This window comes from Urocitellus parryii, chromosome X (assembly GCF_045843805.1).
Source record: "Urocitellus parryii isolate mUroPar1 chromosome X, mUroPar1.hap1, whole genome shotgun sequence".
Taxonomy (NCBI): domain Eukaryota; kingdom Metazoa; phylum Chordata; class Mammalia; order Rodentia; family Sciuridae; genus Urocitellus; species Urocitellus parryii.
In genome coordinates this window covers 85,119,076-85,124,723 of record NC_135547.1, presented here as the reverse complement: position 1 = coordinate 85,124,723, position 5,648 = coordinate 85,119,076, and the positions used below count along the sequence as shown (strand labels likewise).

Here is a 5,648-nt window from a genome sequence, read left to right as displayed (position 1 = left end):
GGATCATGCTTCCAACACATGAGTTTAGGGGGAACATTCCAGATTCAAACCATAACAGTAGCTGTGTGTGTCAACATCCTGGAATTCCCTCCTTCTGGGAACTGAAGTCTATCAAAACTAGAAGAAAAGCTGGTGGCTGGTGCATGCTTGTAATCCCAGCTACTATGGAGAATGAGGCAGGAGAATCACAAATTCAAGGCCAGACTGGGCAACTTAGTGAGACTCTGTCTCAAAATGCAAAATAAAATGGAATGGAGGGGCTGGGGATTTAGCTCAGTTGGTAGAGTGCTTGTGTCACATGGACAAGGCCCTGGGTTCAATCCCCAGCACCACAAAAATAATAATAATAGATATACAGGATCCCCAAATATTTTTTTTTAATGAAATGAAGTGGAGGAGGCCCAGGTAGCTGGCTGAGATGCTGAGGCTGTTCGGTGCGGAGTCTAGGCCCAGGAGCTGCCCAAAGCTCAGAACCGGAGAAATGCCAAAACAAATGGAAAGACATGGGGTTCCAGAGCAGTTGTCACTGACATGGTAGCTTCTGCCACCACTGCTTCAACTACCACCATCTCCACAGCCTTAGAAGGCCCCAGGCCTAGGCACAGCCTACAGAGTCCTAAGTGGTGCCCTGAGTAAAATGAGCGCCCTCTCTACAGTAGTTTACAAATTAAAATGGAGGAAATTTCATCAGCTAACCTGGATACTAACAAGCTAGAGGCCATTGCTCAGGAGATATATGTAGATCTGATAGAGGCTTCTTTTTTGGTATTCTGCTTTCAGGCGCACTGGTCAGTCAAGTGTGGCTACTTCTACCTGAAGTTGAAAGAGATTAGTAGCATGAAGGGTTTGGGCTCTCAACAGCAGAAGAGCATGCCACCTCCTGCTTTGCTCCCTTCCTGGAGAACCTGGGAATGGACCTGATCAGCAGCTGCAACCTGAGAGAGTCTGAGAGTGACCAGGACAATAATATAGACTGGTCTAGTGGCTTGGAGGAGTAAGTAAAAAAAAAAAAAAAAAAAATCATACAAAAGTCTCAGTTCCCTTTGAAGGTCCTAGCATTTTAAACTCCAAAGTGTAGAATTTGGAAATTTAGATCCCTGGGTCCCTGGGATCAACTCTGAATCCCTGGGCAGAAGAAGGTGCAAACCTGGGCACCATGCAATGTGTGTTGATCCCTAAACACGTCTGGATGTACACAAGATCCCTGTATTGCCCTCAGTTGCAGGTGAGCAGTTGTTGGCCCAGAATATAAAATCCTTTTGTTCCTCAAGACTGTCTTATGTGCTTGATGTCAAGGGTTTCCTGGATACCTCACACATTACTGATGGTCAGGCCATAGTCAGTGGGACTGCTCATCTGATGTCTGACCCTCTGATTTGGGCTTCTCTGATGCAAATGAAATGAGATCTAGATACTAACATTGTCAGAATGGACAACCAAGAAAAAGAATCCCAGTTGAATTTGGTAAGGAAGCTCTGTGGCCTTGGCTATGTAATGCCAGATTCGTGGGACCCCAATAGACCTCCAGGAGCTGAATCCGATGCAATCACACAAGAGTCTTTATTGCAAGCTTGAGCCTGGACTCAAAACCGTTCCCTATGCAGTGGTCCCAGGGAGTGAGCCCCTGTCCTTTGTTCAGTGAGATTTTATAGGTTTTGGGGCGATACTCTATGCGTCACAACATCACACAACAAATCATTCCATACCACGGGAAAATCAAACAACAACTCTTAACATTGATTAGCACATTCACTGGTGGGAACAAGTTGGGTAGGGGTGATTGGTTAGAACTGATTGGTTTAAGCCATGAGGGGTGTACGTGCTAAACTACATGGTTTCCTAACATGTTATCAACCACCAAGACTACTGGGGGGGGGGGGTCATCTGGCATCCCAGGTAGTTTCCCTGTGTCATGCTGATTGGTGGTTGCTAGGGGGTTGCTATGGGTCTTCACCTAGCCTGAGTCAGGGACACTTGGCTCCTTAGATCTCTCCTGTTATTTACAAACAACTCAGCAGGGTGAGCCTAGGAGTGCTCTGTGGGTTTTTCCAAGGACAAGGGTCACGCCCCCTCCCTTTGGACAGGACTTGAAGTAGAAGCTGTTTTCAAAAATGGAGTCACATCAGTTTCTCAACTACAAAAAGAGAAATTCAAAACCACCTGTTTTCTAATCATTTGCAATGATTTCAATAGACTTGGGATAAGGCCCAAATGTTGGCTGAGCAGAGCCCTCTTTCTTCCCCCACCCAGTGACATAGGCTTGATGAAGAACAACTTGGTTGTCCAGGCAGGCTGAGAATTCAGACGTGAGCCTGTGGCGAGGTAGTAGGTACCTCTGCAACTGTGCACCATCTCTCAAAAATAGATGAATTGCACTAAGGACATAAGTTTGGTTAGGCAGTCCTTTCCTACTCTTCCTGGTTATATAGAAAGTCTATGGTTCTGACTTTTAATCTTGAAAACCAAGATTAAAAAGAACTTTTTCCAGCTGCCTCAAAAATGTGAATGGGTTACTGCTAAGAACCAAGGAGCAGGATTGGGTAATCTCTCATCTGAGTATGTGCAAAATCTTGTTGAATGCTTCTGTTCCTTTTCAGTTGGGCAATCAGCTCTGCTATGGTGAACATCCAATCACCACCTTCTCTGCCCCTCACAAGGAAGCAGTCCTTTCCACTTTGTCCCCTTTGGACCTTCTTGAGAGCAAAAGCTTTTCTTCTGTTGTTTAAAGACAGGAAAGGACCTCCAGAACCCCCTGTCTTTAGGGAATTGATAGGGGAGGATTGGGAAGTAAGAGTTGCATATCAAAACTGCCTTCTAGGGGCTGGGGAGGTGGCTCAAGCGGTAGCGCGCTCGCCTGGCATGCGTGCGGCCCGGGTTCGATCCTCAGCACCACATACCAACAAAGATGTTGTGTCCGCCAAGAACTAAAAAATAAATATTAAAAATTCTCTCTCTCTCTTCCTCTCTCACTCTCTCTTTAAAAAAAAGAAAAAGAAAAAAAACTGCCTTCTATTTCACTCCCAGAGTGAGGGTTTATAAAGTGTAGGAGGGTGGGTGTCCTGAATTGAGCACAGTGGTGCTGCTTTGTTTAAAATATTTGCTTACCTCATTCTGTGCCCCATTAACAGAGTCCAGCCTTATCTGTCTGGCTTGGGTCCATGTTCCTGTCCACTGCTCTACTGCCTATCAGGTGCAGCTCATGACTCCAGGTGCTGTTTGCCATGCCAGCTTCCACATTGACCAGTTTTAGTTCATCTCTCTTAATGCTCCTGCTTCTGATGTATGCCAATTTTGCTTTTTCTTGACCTCTTTTAAGTTTATATTATATATTGTTGCTTTTGCTTTCTCCTGTTTTTGTGGAAGACTCAGAAGAGAAATTTTCTCAAAACTCCCTCTGTTTTGATTGAAGTCAGAAGAGAGCTTAATTTTTTGTATTTACAAGGCAATGCCATGCCTAAGCATTTCTCTATAGGAATGCCTTGCTAGCATGTCCTCCTGCTTTGTCTTCATGACTTATATCTTCCCACCTTCACTAGGATACTGCCTCTTAGGACCTAAGCAGAACAGTGAAGGCTGACTGACATACACAGGGATAGAGTTGGTCCTGATTAACTTTCTCTAACCCTCACTGTGTATGTATCTTCCTTATCCCAGAAGAAACTGGACCTTATGGATTGATTTGAGTTACATACTCTAGAGAGTTAAGGAAAACATAGTGATTGGACCTTGGGACTCTTGCCTTCTCCTCCCAGGTTGCCCTGATAGGGAGTGGGACCTATTTGCAGACAAATCTTCTATCCAAGAATGGTTAATGTTCAAAAAATCATATGGCAGGAATAAAGAAATTTGGAGTTATCTTTGCCCTTGACTTTTTGTAGATATCTCCTCCTAAGAAAATACACAGGGCTGGGCATGGCAGCTCATGCTTGTAATTCCAGTGGCTCCAGAGGCTGAGACAGGAGGATTGCAAGTTCAAAACCAGCCTCAGCAAAAAGTGAGGCACTTGTATATAGGTGACTGTATGACCAATGTGATTCTGCAATCTGTACAATTAGAAAAATGAGAAATTATACCCCAATGATACAAATGTATGAATTGCCAAGATCATTGTAATGTCATGTGTAGATAATAAAAAAATTAAAAATAAAAAAAACGTTAAATAAATAAACAATTTAAAAAAAGCTCTTTTCTTAAAAAAAAAAAAAAAAAAAAAAAAAAAACAGTGAGGCACTAAGCAACTCAGTGAGACCCTGTCTCTAAATAAAATACAAAATAGGGCTGGGGATTAGGCTCAGGGGTCCAGTGCCCCTAAGATCAATCCCCAGCACCCTCCCCCACCAAAAAAAAAAGAGAGAAAATATAGCAGGAAAGGAGATCTAAGTGAGACTCTGGCCTACCTCCAAACAGTGTTTTGGAAACAAGATGAATATAGGGGAAAAGGCAGTGATCTACTCACTCTTCCTTCAGAGAGAGAACTCAGATTCTGAATTTACTATGTCCTTTCTAGCCTTTTCTGGTTATAGGAGGAAGATGTGGGAAGTAGTTTTGAGTAATGGTTTGTTCACATTTACTTCCTTTTTTCCCCCTTTGTCCCCACTACCACCATAGGGACAATAGCTTCGTGCCCTGGATAAGTATAAAGTGAGCTCAGTCCAGCAGGGGCCCTGAGGAGATTTATTGTATTGATCACCTTGTAATCCTATTATTTATCTGAGTATGTATGGAGTGTGGGGGAAGGGGTTCTTTAAAATTTCTGTGGTTTGTGGCTTTCTCTTCCTTACATTAGTTCCCACCACTTCATGCCCAGGGGCCACTGCCTGGCATTATTGCATGTTGGGATCATTGGGGAGGGTAGTGAGAAACTCACCACTGTCCTCTGTGTTGGAGATTCTTATTTTTTGCAAAAGTAATCCATCCCCTACAGATAGCTGATTAACTCTGTGTGTTCCCCTTACCCTTATGGCAGCTTGTGTAAATAAACTGCATCTCCCAGGAATAGTAAACAAAATTTTTAAAAATGAAAAAAATATATGGAATGGGACTCTGTCTCAATGGTAGTGCACACCTGGGTTCAATTCCCAGTACAAAAAATAAACTAGAAATCACAAGTGTTTTCCTCCACATCAATCCAGCTTTGGAGACATTTTATTACTTACATACATTTCTTCCACTAAAAACGAACAAACAAAAAAACAGCAATGAAGTGGTCCATATGCTAACCACATAGCTTAAAAATAAAATGAAATTCTATATTTTTAAAATTTTTTGATAAAAAATATTATTTCAAACCATAGAGTCACTGGAAGTTCACAATTATTTTTAAAAATGCACACACTTTACTTGTCATCTCCAGCACCTTCAGCTTTTGGTGCCTGATCTGTTTTGGCATCTCCATTTTCTGTAGGGTATTCCTATCTTTGCCAACATCAGCTTTTTACTTTTTTTCCTTTGAGTAACTTCTTTACCCTTGCAAGGATTATTTTAGGTTCAAGTTCTGGCAATAGAGGAGCAGGTTTAGCAGACAACCTCGCAGATCCTCTCTGCAATTTATTCTTCACCTTGATTTTATCTTCCTTTAGCATCTCCTATAGCCCTCTTCCTCTTAACACAGTGGCCATTGAAAGAATCCTCCACTCAAGACAATTCAC

The 5,648-nt window shown here is 42.6% G+C and overlaps 1 pseudogene; it reads left to right on the top strand.

The window, feature by feature from the left end:
• Positions 1 to 672: 672 nt before the first annotated feature.
• Positions 673 to 949, top strand: LOC113200231 (ataxin-7-like protein 3B; annotated as a pseudogene).
• The last annotated feature ends 4,699 nt before the right edge of the window (positions 950 to 5,648 follow it).